Source organism: Pinus tabuliformis, chromosome 9 (assembly GCF_031772625.1).
Source record: "Pinus tabuliformis cultivar Carrire ecotype Pingquan chromosome 9, CPIR1, whole genome shotgun sequence".
In the NCBI taxonomy this organism is placed as follows: Eukaryota; Viridiplantae; Streptophyta; class Pinopsida; order Pinales; family Pinaceae; genus Pinus; species Pinus tabuliformis.
The window spans coordinates 611,249,746-611,265,047 of record NC_142307.1 but is presented as its reverse complement, the minus strand read 5'-3'; the positions used below and the strand labels follow the sequence as shown (position 1 = coordinate 611,265,047).

General features: G+C 39.0%; 1 pseudogene; it reads right to left on the bottom strand.

Moving 5' to 3' along the window:
- Positions 1–10,042: 10,042 nt before the first annotated feature.
- On the bottom strand, positions 10,043–10,879 carry LOC149150077 (pyruvate kinase 1, cytosolic pseudogene; annotated as a pseudogene).
- Between the last annotated feature and the right edge of the window lie 4,423 nt (positions 10,880–15,302).

The window sequence follows — 15,302 nt, the reverse complement described above, 5'->3', positions numbered from 1 at the left end:
AAGAAAAGTACTTCACCAAGCTAGACTTGAAGTCTAGAAATCACCAGGTTCGAGTCAAAGAAGAAGATACATGGAAGACCACCTTCAAAACCATGCAAGGTTTGTATGAATGGTTATTTATGCCATTTGGCCTATGTAATGCACCGACTACATTTATGCGATTAATGAATGATGTACTGCGCCTTTTTATAGATTCATTTGTTATTGTCTATTTGGATGATATACTGGTATATAGTGCTACCTGGGAGGAGCATATTTCACATAAGTGTTGGAAACATTGAAGAAGCACCAACTGTTGGCAAATCTCAATAAGTGCCAGTTTGCGTTGTTGTACGTGTTTCTTGAGTCCTTGGCTGCAAAAACTATGCCAGGAAACTAACTCGACTAGTCTTTAGGATCAAGCTAGCCCTTGAACCAAAGGGGGCTCCCTCAATTGTTACGAGGCTTTGTTTAACGCTGTTCACTTATCACTGAACAACAACCTATGAAGCACAATGGCTAGATTTAGGATTTAATGGGGTGGTTGCTAATGATTGCACAATTCATGTTCATGAATAAATCCCTCTCTTGCAGAGTCCTTTCTCAAAGTGTCAGCTTCCAGCCTGACAGAAGAGCTTAACTTTTAAAGAATTTAAAAGAAGAATATAAGGGCGTTCCTGATAATTAAGGAGTCAAATATAATACTTAATTAACTAGGCAAAATTGGATGCGTGTAGAATACTTCTACAACCCAACAAAACACATTCAAGAGAAGATAGAAGGACAAATAATAACTAGTTCAAAGAAGAGCTACCTTAGATAGACAGTCCCATATACTAATCTCTTTAAACAATTATAAATTTGCAGGGGATTTAAGAGAGATTGAAACTCAATCTATTCTTACCTAGATCTCCTATAATACTTTGAACATGTGCAGAAAACAAGTTATGGAAACACTAGAAAAACATACTAGAAACATAAATTCTTTCATAAACTGGAGCCAAAAGGCTTTGATTAGGAATTCTATAATAGAAGTTTTACAGAGCTGAAAGGTTTTGGCTTCAAAAGCCAACCCTTGTTTATTACAAATGAAATAATATATAGACAAAATCTCTCCTCACTGTTACAATAATTATGGAATAAAATCCTGAACAATATACTAAAAAGAAAACAATCTCTGAATAGTCTGCAAGAAATTTGGAACTGTTTTCAAATTCTTTGCCTTAGAATCTGGAAAATTGTTACAAAGTGTCTCAAGCCGTAAGTATTGCTAGAGTGTTTAGCATCATATTTAGAATCTATTGTCTGCCAAGTGTTCATTAGATTCCCAGCTATGGTCCTTTGGATCCTAACAAAAATAAAAAAATCCGCCACGAAATGTTGTCGCTGATTTTGAGCTTAGAAAATCTCAACCTCTACACTTTTATTTGGTCACTATTTGACCTGTTGATTGGATTCCTAAGGATACTCATTGTGATTCAAATGTCACTCTTGGAATTGTTTTCTATTTTATAACTAGAATATGGACATATGTTTACCAAATTCACAATACCTTGCCACAAAACTGGGAGGGGCTCCTTCATTTGTTGCCAGGGATTCCTTTATGCCTCATGTTAAATAAAATGTGCCAAGAAATCTAGATTTGACAATTAGGCTATCAAATGATTGGTTTGCTAGCTTGTGCTTTTATTACTTCAGCCCCCTCTTGTCCTCCAGTCTCAGATGAGCACTGTTGCAATAGTTGCTTCGAAATTTGAGGGCAAAATGGATTTTCAAGAGATCCATTCTTAGTCTCTAGTTTAATTGAATTATTCATTTTGGCAATATTTGTCTGTCTTCTAACATTATCCTCCCTGGTTATAGATTGTAAGTAAGGGACCTATGTCTCATTAGCAACATTCTTAATACTAGTTTTGCAAAGCTTTAACACCTATGTCCAAGTAAATAAGTTGATGTTATGTCTACAAGTTTGTAGGTTCTTTCAAATATGACCGAGGATGGTAAACTATAGAGTCTCGACCAAATTCTCCTTATAAACAAGCTCTAATATAATGCCCCATCTCAGGAAAACCGCAATGCAATTGTTGTGGCAACTATTAGCCTCGCTAGCAAAAGGCCCAAAATTGGATCCATATATGCTCTTAAAGTTTCCAAATTTGCTTAAAATCATCCCAAGGGATCCAAAAATGCTCTTGAAATCTTCAGCATTTGCTCAAAATCATCCAAAGGTCAAAATCAACGCAAGAGGAGAGCCCTTGGAAGGGTGGAAATACACTATTGGGAGGCAAAAAACGCTTGAAAAATCATGAAAAGCCAAAATCGCAGGCTTTAAACAGTGAAAGAACAACAACCGTTAGATTTGGCCGATCAACGACCTAGATCTAAGCGGCTAATCGCACTTGGCGGTGCAGAGAGGATGACTTAAGGACGGGCGCAAAACACCAACGATCAACGATCTCCAATGATTGGATCGGTGGGTCGCATCGACGATTTAAGAAAGGGCCCTGGGTATGACCAATAAGTGATCACGATCGGATCGCATCGCTATATCGCAGCGGAGCAGCACCAATGGGCGGAGCCTTTATACCTTCGTATGGGCGATGCGATAATCGGACCTGACGGTTATATATATGACATTTGATAATATTTTAGGTCCCCGAGTGGGCCGGGCTGGTTTTAATGCATTTTCAGTGTATTTCGTTATATAATGACATACAAAGGAACATAGGGCAACGCCGATAGCGATGATTCCCAGACCCGAAAGGGTATGGAAAGTGAAATATATAATATTTAAAGTCTGTCGAGGGTCGTTTTCATGTGTTTTCAGAGATTTTTAAGAGTATAACGAAATACAAAGGAACATAGGGCAACGTCGATAGTGATGAGTCCCGAACCCGAAAGGGTCCGGAAATGAAAATATATATATTTTCAGGTCTGCCTAAGGCCAATTTTCAGTGTTTTTAGTGTTTTTATGAATTTCAGGAGACGAGGAAAATATAAAGGGACCAGGACACCCGCAATAGGTGACAGCGACCCAAAGGGCGGACCTAATAGAAGGATAAACCATTTTTGAGGACTTTTGAAGTCTGAAAAGGACAGAGAGGGGCGAGATTTCTCAGTGTTGCTGTGTTTTCTGTTTAAAACAGAAACAGTCATTGTTTTCGACAAAGGTCCACAATATGGTAGCGTTGTTGTGTTTTAACCGAAATCATGCATGGTTAAACCTTTGAAAGGGCCACAACACGGGCAACTCATCCCCAAACTGACAAAGAGGCCGAGAAGCAACACAACGCAACACAACACGCACAACTGTCCAAAACAAATAGAAATATCAAAGGCCACAACGCAGCTCATCAAAACAAACATCATGGGGCGTCTCTGGCACGAGAGAGCTCTCAGACAGCGCATCAAACTATCTGAAGGTGGTTACTCCTCTGTCAGAAGGAGAAAACCTTCGAGCCATGCTTTCCTATTGAAGGAATCAATCAGTTAACAAGACAGATCAGACAGATTAAGACTCCGAGCCTTTGAGAGCTCAAGAGCATGGTAAAAGGCCTATAAAAGGCTGAAAACTAGATGTAACAAGGGTTCAACCTCTGGAGATTACTGATACTCTGTTCCTTCAAGCTTCTCATCTTCATTCTAGTGAATACAAGCTTCTTTTGCTGTTATATGTTCAATGTCCATTTTTCTCCTCTGTTCTAAGCTTGCACTTGAACAATTTGTTCATGTTTTCTTTTGTGTCTAAGGCCATATAACTGTCATCTTATCTATGCTTTGATAAATTAGATTTGCAAGCTTATTTTATTTCCTGTAGCTGGCCATTCATATGTGTTTATACATGCATCTGCTGGTATAGGTGGTATTCTTCATCTATTCATTGAATTTACAAACTATTGAGCATTAGTGGTTTAAAGCCTTGTAGAGTTGAGGTTGTTCATGCATGTCTTGAGTTAAAAACAGAGTTGAAATGGTTATCTGGCTTGATCCAAACCATCATTCATTCTAATAGTTCAGAGAACAATATTGAAGATTATATGATACCAGGCATCTCCGATCTGCAACTTAGGAGAGTTTCCTAGAGTGATATCATAATTGGCGTCGTTGCCGGGGAAAGGAAACTGAAGCTCAGCTTCCCTGGGAAACGACATAGATCCAACTTTGATGATAGACAAAGTTTGGGCACTTTATTGGTTGTAATCATCTATCTGGCGACTCTATTGGAGGCCGAACCTCTTGGCGACTCCACTTCATAGTTCTGGCTCAGTTTGTGATGCATACTTGGAGAAATCCTTAGAAGCTACAAGTTGATCCAGTATCTGACCTTGAAAAAGTCATCAAAGAGAGAAAGGTATTGCATAAAGGAGCATCAGATTCAGGTAAACCTAAACAATCTTCTATATCTCTTCAAGAAAGGCCTGTAATAGAACAAATACATGTTGAGAGTATAACATCTAATACTAGCAGTGAAGAAAAACTCTCAAAGATTCATAAAGATCCTTATTCTTTAGGTTATCCTTTTGTTGTAAGCCCAAAGGAAACCTCACCTCCTATCCATCATACTCCTTTAGTCTTATCAGTCACTCCTCAGCCCTCTATCATTCTGACTGTCAATACTCTTTTAGCCACCACAGCTATGGCAGGTCCACAAGCACCTACCAAAATGGAAAGAATCATAGCTGCTAGGTATGGACCTCTAATACTGCCCACTCCTTTGAATGCCATGCTTACTAGAGAATATTAGAAATATAGCCCTAAGTTCACTGGCACTGAAGGTGTTACTGCTGAAGAACATCTTGAGTCATTCTATAGCTATATTGATAACTTAGACATTAGTGAAGATGATGTGTGGATGAGAGCTTTTGTCCAAAGCCTAGATGGAGAGGCTAGAAAATGGTTCAGAGAACTAACCCCAAGATCTATAGCAGATATTGAAGTTTTAGATGATGCATTCCTAAAGCATTGGGGGGATAAGAAGGATCTCCTCTACTACCACACTGAGTTTGGGAACTTAAAAAGGGAAATGGTGAGTTGCTGTCTGATTTTAATAAGAGATTTAACCGTATGTACAACAAGATACCAGCTGAAGTAAAACCCACTACTACTTCTGCTAAACTCACCTATGCCAGTGCTTTTGATTCTGACTTTTGCCTACTGTTGAGGGAGAGGCGATGTGCTACTTTGGATGACATGCAGGATGCAACATTGGAAGTGGAATCAAACATCATGGCTGCAGAGAAGCTCAGGGGAAATGTTGATAGAAGAAGATATAGGGGCGAGTCTTCATCATCCTCTGATCCTAAGATAGATAAAATGACCAAAATAATAGAGTCATTAGCCTCTGAAATCTCCAAATTAAAAGTTGAGCAACACCCTGGGAAAGGAATAGTTTCTAATATTGTTTCTCCTAGAAATCCAAATCCAAATCCATATAGAAGAACTAATGAGCAGTTGCAGATTTTGCAAAGAAGCAAAGATGCCAATGAAGACCAAAGAGTGAAGACCCTTTTCCAGAATGTAGTCATGGAAGAAGAGCAGTTTGAAGAAGATGATGGGATCCATTGTTTGGAAGACAAAGGCAATGCCTCCTTTTTGACCTCAACTGCCTATGAAAAGTCATTATTCAATGACCAGATTAACTAAGAATGGGATGGTGAAGCTATTCTACAAACTGTAGATCAGGAAAGATATAATCTGAGGTCAAAGATAAATAATGCGAAGGAAACTCTTGTTCAAAGAGCTGCCGCCCCTGCAGTACAACAAGCTAATAAGTAGAAGCAACCAACAGTTGATCCTATCATCCTCAAGGCTCCAGCTCATGAGGTAAGAAGTCTTGACAAGTCTCCTTCTCCTTTCAATTTTCAATAAGAAATTCAGAAGCTAAGAATACCTATGCCTCTGATTGAACTAGTGAAGAATGAGTCCTTAAAAAGATCCATCCTCGAGGCCCTTGAGCCTAAAGCCATCCAAGCCTTCACTGACTATGTAAATCTGCAAGATGACAAGCCAGCTGTTATTCTCAGCCCAATGATTGAAAATTGTGAAGACAACTCTCCATCATTCTATGTCTCTCTGACTATTCATGATAAAATCTTTCACAACTGCCTTTTGGACACTGGAGCTAGCCATAATCTAATGCCCAAGGCTGTCATGGATGAGCTGGGTCTTGACATCACCAAGCCTTATCATGACCTGTTTTCTTTTGACTCTAGAAAAGTGAAATGTTTGGGATTAATCAAGGACCTAGCCATCACTTTGTCTCAGCTGCCCATGAAAAGCATGATGATGGATATTGTGGTAGCAGATGTACCCCCCAAGTTTGGCATGTTACTTTCCAGAGGTTGGATCAAGAGATTAGGTGGATCATTACAAAATGATCTGTCCTATGCTACTGTCCCAGTTTTCGGAGGGGAGAGCAAGAGATTATACAGAGAAGCTTAGTTGGCTTATATCATCAGCGATGAAAGGAATCCCACTAATCATCCCATCTATGCTGTTGACACTAATTTTGGAGCATGTATTCTTCATATTGAAGAATCCCAGTTGGCCTCCACGTAGCTTAAAAAACCAGTTTTCCAGATCGCTAAGGAAGAAGGCCCACAGATTTGGGACATGTTCTTTGATGGGGCTTGCTCTAAGGACGCTGCAGGGGCAGGTGTCGTCCTTGTGCCCCCCACACAAGAATACATTCATTTATCTTTCAAATTAACCTTTTAGGTCACAAACAACATAGCAAAGTACGAAGCTTTGATTCTGAGCTTAAGCGTTGCTAAAGAAATGGGCGTCAAAGGCCTGAAAGTGTTTGGAGATGCAGACCTCATTATTCAACAGGTAAATAAAACTTTCCAAGCTAAGAATCCAAGGTTGAAAGCATAGAGAGATGAGGTATGGAGGCTCAAGGACTCTTTTAATAATTTCAACATTTCTTACATTCCAAGAATGAATAACCTGGTTGAATTACAACAGATTAGAGAGTAGCTGGTTGAAAAGTCAAAATCTCATCAGAAGAAAATCAAAGAAACCTTTGACAGGAAGGAAAAAGTGGACAATTTCCAAGTTGGTGATTAGGTGCTTAAATGGGATGCATTTAAGGAAAAGAAAGGAAATCATGGCAAGTTTGACTCCTTATGGACAGGTTCGTTTGTCATTGCTCAAATTTAGCAGAACAATAAATTCATTATGCACAGTCTGGAAGGAGGAGATACCTTTGGTAGCCCAGTGAATGGGCGGTTCTTGAAACTTTATTTCGTTTAAGGCTTTAAAGCCTTGTTATTGTAAATATGTTTTTTTCCAGTTTTTATTTTCATTACAAAATAGACTCCATGCCCAATGGAACACTAGGAGGAAGATTTGATTTTGTTTTTATAGGAAAGGCATTGATCTGTGATCCTTGAAACCTCACAGGGAGGATTTCATCCCCAGAAGGAGCCAGTGTTAGCCTCACTAGAAAAAGGCCCAAAATTGGATCCACACATGCTCTTAAAGTTTCCAAATTTGCTTAAAATCATCCCAAGGGATCCAAAAATGCTCTTGAAATCTTCAGCATTTTCTCAAAATCATCCAAAGTTCAAAATCAACACAAGAGGAGAGCCCTTGGAAGGGCGGAAATACACTATCGGGAGGCAAAAAACGCTTGAAAAACCATGAAAAACCAAAATCGTAGGCTTTAAACAGTGAAAGAACAAAAGCTGTTAGATCTGGCCGATCAACGGCCCAGATTTATGCGGCTAATCGCAATCAGCGCTGCAGAGAGACTGACTTAAGGACGGGCGCAAGACACCGCCGATCAACGATCTTTGATGATCGGATCGGCGGGTCGCATCGACGATTTAAGAAAGGGCCCTGGGCATGAGTGATAAGCAATCACGATCGGATTGCATTGCTATGTCGCAGCGGAGTAGCACTAATGGGCGACGCCTTTATACCTTTGTATGGGCGATGCGATAACCAGACTCGACGGTTATATATATGACATTTGATAATATTTCAAGTCCGTGGGTGGGCCGATTTTAATGCATTTTCAATGTATTTCATTATATAACGAAATACAAAAGAACACAGGGCAGCGCTGATAGCGATGATTCTCGGACCCGAAAGGGTCCGGAAAGTGAAATATATAATATTTAAAGTCTGCCGAGGGTCGTTTTCATGTGTTTTCAGAGCTTTTTAAGCATATAACGAAATACAAAGGAACACAGGGCAGCGTCGATAGCGATGAGCCCTGGATCCGAAAGGGTCCGGAAATGAAAATATATATATTTTCATATCCGCCTAAGGCCAATTTTCAGTGTTTTCAGTGTTTTTACGAATTTCAGGATATGGGGAAAATATAAAGGAACCAGGCCACCCGCAATAGGTGATAGTGACCCAAAGGGCAGACCCGATAGAAGGATAAACCATTTGTAAGACTTTTGAAGTCCGAAAAGGACAGAGAGGGGCAAGATTTCTCAGTGTTGTTGTGTTTTCTGTTTAAAACAGAAACAATCATTGTTTTCGACAGAGGTCCACAAGATGGCAACGTTGTTCTGTTTAACAGAAAACATGCATTGTTAAACCTTTGAAAGGGCCACAGCACGTGCAGTTCATCCCCAAACCGACAAAGAGGCCGAGAAGTAGCACAATGCAACACAGCACGCGCAACTGTCCAAAACAAACAGAAATATCAAAGGCCACAACACAAATCATCAAAGCAAACATCATGGGGCATCTCTGGCACGAGAGATCTCTCAAACAGCGCATCAAACTACCTGAAGGTGGTTATTCCTCTGTCAGAAGGAGAAAACCTCCGAGCCATGCTTTCCTATTGAGGGAATCAATCAGTTAACAAGACAGATCAGACAAATTAAGACTCCGAGCCTTTGAGAGCTCAGGAGCATTATAAAAGGCCTATAAAACGCTGAAAACTAGATGTAACAAGGGTTCAACCTCTGGAGATTATTGATACTCTGTTCCTTCAAGCTTCTCATCTTCATTCTAGTGAATACAAGCTTCTTTTGCTGTTATATGTTTAATGCCCATTTTTCTCCTTTGTTCTAAGTTTGCACTTGAACAATTTGTTAATGTTTTCTTTTGTGTCTAAGGCCAGATAACTGTCATCTTACCTCTGCTTTGATAAATTAGATTTGCAAGCTTCTTTTATTTCCTGTAGCTGGCCATTCATATGTGTTTATACATGCATCTGCTGGTATAGGTGGTATTTTTCATCTATTCATTGAATTTACAAACTATTAAGCATTAGTGGTTTAAAGCCTTGTAGAGATGAGGGTGTTCATGCATGTCTTGAGTTAAAAACAGAGTTGAAATGGTTATCTGGCTTGATCCAAACCATCATTCATTCCAATAGTTCATAGAACAATATTGAAGATTATATGTTACCAGGCATCTCCGATCTGTAACCTAGGAGAGTTTCCTGGAGTGATAACAACGACCATCTCTGGCAATTTTTCTATTGCAAGTTTAAGATTTTCAAAAATGTCAGAACAACTGCTAACTTTCAAACGCTTAGCAAATTGAAAATGCATCTCACCAATTTAATATCAGAATCACTCTCCATATTATTAATATGTGCTGGCTTACTAGCACAATCTTCAGCAATTTGTTGCAACTTATAACTCCACCCAAGAGATAGATAATACATTATCTAAAATTACTTTCTCTTTTACTCGAAATTTAGTTTGATGTTGCATATATTCTGTGCAATTGCTAAAACTGTCAAAATTAGCAAGGTTCCCAAAGCTACAAGGACTAAGCACCATTCTAGCAGCATCCCAATGACAAGAGCAACAATATCAACTATTGCATTTTGAATAAAAGTTGAAAGTCGGTTGCTAAAAGTAGCATGAACAAAGGTCGCATCATTTTCAAAATGCATAGACAATGCATCTGCATTGTTCTTTTCATCATTAAACCAACCAACTTCATTGTGCAATATTGTTGAGAATATCATTCTTTGAACACGTCCTGTCATTTTTCTCTCATAATACCAAAGTACAAGTGTTGCAAAAAAATTGCAACTACAATTACCCCACACATGCATGAGATTACCAGACACCACTTATTTACTTCATGCCTTCTGTGCTTCTGCACAGATTTTTCCCACTATTGATATGGTCTCAACAGGGTATAATCCCTGAAAAGTTTCTGCCCCTAGCAGTATTCTATCTGTGCCTACCACATCAGTTGCTTCAACACGAGTTTGCCCTAGATTATCACTCATACTGTTAACCACACGAGTGATAATAGAAGGTTTTCCAGCCCGTTACACTTGTAAACAACAACTTTATGAAATAAAATAATTTCTCTGGTGGAAGATCGATCCCCAAATTTCCACGAGAAAGAATGATACCATCTTCTTCTTTCAAAATATTGTCGAAGTTTTTAAACCTTTTATGATCTCAATCTTAGCAAATATCTGTGTCTGGTGAAGATCACCAAGCTTAGAAAGATAAGCATGAATTTGTCTAACACCTTCTGCATGGTGAGTATATGACAATGAAATAAAGTTGATGTTGTTCTTTTCTCTCCAGGTTGAAATGCCATGCTTGTCTGGGTCACTCAGTATAGGTAGATCAATGCGAACATATGAGGCATGCATTGTAAACAAGGAACCAACAAGTGTAGCTGCGTTTTTCACAAGACAAAGCACATCTTGACCTTTCACTTCTGCAACTTCGAGCCACACAGAATTAATTTCACTTCCAGTGAAAAGGTATTGACCAACGAATATTGTGTCACCTTGCTTCACCGCCTGGACAAATCTTGCGTAGTTTATTGGTAAAAGTTCTGATGAGGCTTCTTTGCTAGAATCTGGGATCAAAGTCACAAAAGCATTAGCCTCCAATTCAATATGTGTTCCATTCTTATTGAAAACCTACAACTCTGGACCCAGTGTATCCGACATGACCTGCTTCATCATTTTGAAAAGTAGAGTATCCTTGGAAAACAAAGGTACCCCTGATCGAATTATTTTGTTTTCTATAGAGGCAATTTTAGATAGAAGGCAAAATAAACTATAAAAGAGTGACAACAATCGCTGTTTTCATTCACAAAACGATAACATCACATTTAAAATGATTCCTTTGCGTCCCAAAACATTACATATATAGACCTTCAGGAACACCTTCCTTCTTCTTGAACATCACTTTCTCCTTAGCTTTTAGTCCATTTTGTGTCAGAAACCAATCAACTACAAATCTCCAACCTTGACAACACAGTTCACGTCTATTAAGTTTGGTTGCTTTAAAATCTTATGGATGATATTGGTTTTATGCAAATACTCCATCCTTGGAGATATTAATTGCATAATTGGCTAGTGTTGGCAACTGCCTGTGCAAGTAATCACAGAAGCCCTCTAGACAAGAATTATGTTAATATATAAAGATGAGACGACCTTGTACGAGCGCCAACGAGTTAAACAAAATTCTCGTTTTTTAACCTTCCATAAGATCATAACTTTTTGTCCTCAATTTGCCTATTTTTGTAATGAAAATGACCATTTGAGATCTCTTTGAAATTTCATTCTAGTACCTTCATGCACAATCATCCTTGTGTGTAGAATTTTTTGTGAAGGATACTTTTAAGAAATGGTTTGTAATGTCTTTCGATCTATTCTTGTAGGCAAAAACTTAAAGCCCAGAACATAAACACTGTGAAGTAATTCAGCTGTAAGAACCATTTGTTGAGCCCGCAAATTGAAGATGTTCTTTGCCTCTGTATAACTGCTTCTAAATACTGCATGAGAAAAAACATCTACTGTTAGATTGTAGAATTCTTTAAGCACTTCAACTTCTTCTACACCAGACAACAACAATTTGCCCCATTCCTCTAACATATTGACGGTACTTTCCACAATTGCTGGAACCATGCCCTGTTTCTCATTTAGTTCTTGAGCTATATGATTTTGGGAACAATAATGCCTCTAAATCAATGTTTCTTGTCAGCTTGCTTCTATCACGCCATCTAATGTTGAAAGTCTGTGAAAATAAACTATGCCTTCGAGTGGAAGCCTCTTGTGGCATTTTTCCAAAATGTCAAGTCTTTATGTCCCTTTACTCTTACGCAATCATTCCAAAAGGTCATAGCTGTGCTCTGAATGAATATTGACGAATTCTCATTGATACGGCTATGAACTAAACATAATGGCAACATGTCTTTGTGCAGCTGCATCGTACTCCACCATTATGCATGCATCCTCAACAAACCTCTACTCCTGTTCATTCCAAGCATCATTACCTGAGCTAGAAGATATTTGCCATCCCAAATTTATTAGAAAAAATCGATTTACAATAACTGTCGGTCTCGTGGCGAAGATAGATGTTGTGCATGTGAAACATAGCCACACAAGGATTGTATTGCCACCTTAAACCCTACTTGGTAGAATTAACCTTTGCGTTGTCCTTGAAACCACCAATGGATTTCAGAGGGGGTCGATTATGGTAAGTGGTTTTAGACCTGGGGGGATCAAACTCCTCCAGCTGATGCCACGTAAGATCAAAGTGGTTTTATCAAACAAGTTATTTTGGACCCCCTCCTCCATTAAATTTCGAAAAGCTTGAGGGGGTCTGAAATTAGATATGTGCCTATGATTTTTGCAGACATCTCTCATCATCGTTGAACCCTGCATACTCTTTATCCCGTGGCTTGGCATGTTGTTTTATGCGCTATTTTGGTAGAATAACACCAATGAATAATGCACTTTGGCATATAACTTGGAGATTGGATGTTTGGTCCAATATTTTAACAAAAAGTTTTAATAATAAATAAATAAAATTTATAAAAATATATATATAATATTTCTATAGATTTTTCATTTATTAAAACTTTTATTAAAATAACATCATTTACGAACAACAACTTTATAACTGTTTCAAAAGAATTGGGCCAGGAGCAATTGCCAAATTATTTTCAGTGTACCAAAATATGTTACAACATGCACAACAATCTTTGGTTTATTTGGGGTATGTGATTGGTGGAGGAGAGTTGAAAGTAGATCCTTCCAAGATGGAGGCCATCATGAAACCAATGGTGTCTGCTAATGTTTTTCAGGTTAGGGGTTTCATTGGGGCAGCACAGTACCTGAGGAAATTCATAGCCTCATTTTCAGCGGTAGCAACACTGCTCCACACCATAACAGCAAGTGGTAAGATTTTCCAATGGGGAAAATGTCAGCAGAAGGCTTTCGAGGAGCTAAACGAGAAGATCACTCAAGCACCAGTTCTAGCATTACCAAACTTGCAACGACCCTTTGAAGTGGAGACATATGTGAGTGGGTATGCTATGGGCGTTGTTTTGATGCAAGGAGGAAGGCTTGTATGCTACCATTATGAAGTATTTCATGGGGCAGTACTTAACTACCCTACCAATGACAAGGAGCTCTATGCCATGGTACAAGTTGTGATGAAGTGGAAGCACTATCTGATGGGAAAGGAGACAGTAATCTGCATAGATCACCAACCGTTATAGTACTTGCATGGTTAGAGTAAGCTACAACATACCAAGCATTACAAGTGGATGCAGTTTTTACAACAGTTTCATTTGGTGATCAAGTATAAGAAGGGAAACACAAACAAGTTGGCTGACATGCTTTCAAGGCCACCGACATCAAACATCACAACTTTGGTGACTCTTATGCACATGGAGCCATTCACCCATGATGCATATAGAGAGGCATATTTAGAAGATGAGGAATTCAAGGAGGTGTATTAGCAGTTGCAGAGTCAAGGGTCATGTGAACGATGATGACAACATCGCTGTCTACCATCTCCAGGATGGTTTATTATATAGGTTGGATAAGCTATGTGTTCCTAAAGGTGAGCGATTGCAGCTGATTAGAGAGGCTTACACCTTCAATGTTGCAGGGCACTTTGGTGTAGGGAAGACCGTGGCTAACTTGCATAGGTATGTGTATTGGTCTAAGATGCAAGAGCAAGTAGCTAGGTTCATAAGAGGATGCATGATTTGTTGCACAAGTAAGCCTAGCAACAGGAAACTTGGTCTATATCATCCCTTGTACTTACTCGTCCTTGGGAAAGCATTTCCATGGAATTTGTGGGAGGTTTACCAACAACCAGGGAGGGACATGACTACCTATTCATGGTAGTTGACAGGTTCAACAAGATGTGCGTTCTGATACCCTGTAAAAAGACCATTAGCGGGAAAGAAGCAACAAACTTGTTCTTTGGACTGGTCTGAGTGCACTTTGGGATACCAAGGAGCATCATTTCAGTCAGGGATACAAGATTTCTCAGTGCATTTTTGACTACATTGTGGGAGAAGAGGGACACAAAGTTGAAGAGATCTACAACATTCCATCCACAGATAGATGGGCAGACAAAAGTAGTCAACGGGACTTTGGTGCAACTTCAGAGGGGATACAAACAGAAGCATCTGAAGACCTAGGATGAAAATCTGCTATGTATACAACATTCTTTCAACAAAGTAGTCCGTACTTCTACAAGAAAGTCCCCATTTGAGAATTGTTTTGGATATTTTCCACCTTCACCTTTGGATATTGCATATGGGAAGCAAGGAGTGAGGGAAGATATTATAGGAGATGCTTTGAGGGCTGAAAAATCTATAGAGAAGATCAAACAAATCCATCTACAGGTACAAGAACACTGCAGAAGTCACAAGAGAATTATAAGGCCAAACATGATCAACACAGAACATAGAAATCTTTCAAGGTGGGAGATAGAGTATGGCTACAGTTGAACAAGGAGAGGCTACAGGGGGCCTGATAAGAAAATCAAGGCTCTCAGATATGGTCCCTTTGAGACACTGGAAAAGGTGGGTGATAAATGCCTATCAACTCAGTTTACCACCATATATGCACATTTACTTAGTTGTGAATGTGGAGAATTTGAAACTCCATGAGCCTTCCATGCTAGAACAAGAAGAGGAACAAGTCCTACCTTCTGTGGAGGATGTTGAAGAATGTAACTAGGTTTGGTCTTCATAATTGTACTTGAAGTCAAAATGTAATATATTTGTCAAAAGAAAGCAAAAAGAATTTTTATTATTATTGAATTGACTTGTTAAAGCATGGGTTTCATGCTTGGGTCAATTGTCATAGGTAAAGCCTCCATTGTAGGCTTTAGGATCGTTTATTTGAGTCAAAGTCATTTTTTTGATTGGTCAAAGACTCCTCCATCAAGTCTCCTTATTTTCAGCTTCAAATAGATCATCATCAAGTCGACTACATTTAACTGAACTCAAGTTGGCCTCAACATATATGGAGACACAACCTTTCAACGAAGTTATGTCAGCCTATTACACATGGAGACAACTATATATATGAGGGTAAGGCCTTCGCATTATATCAATCA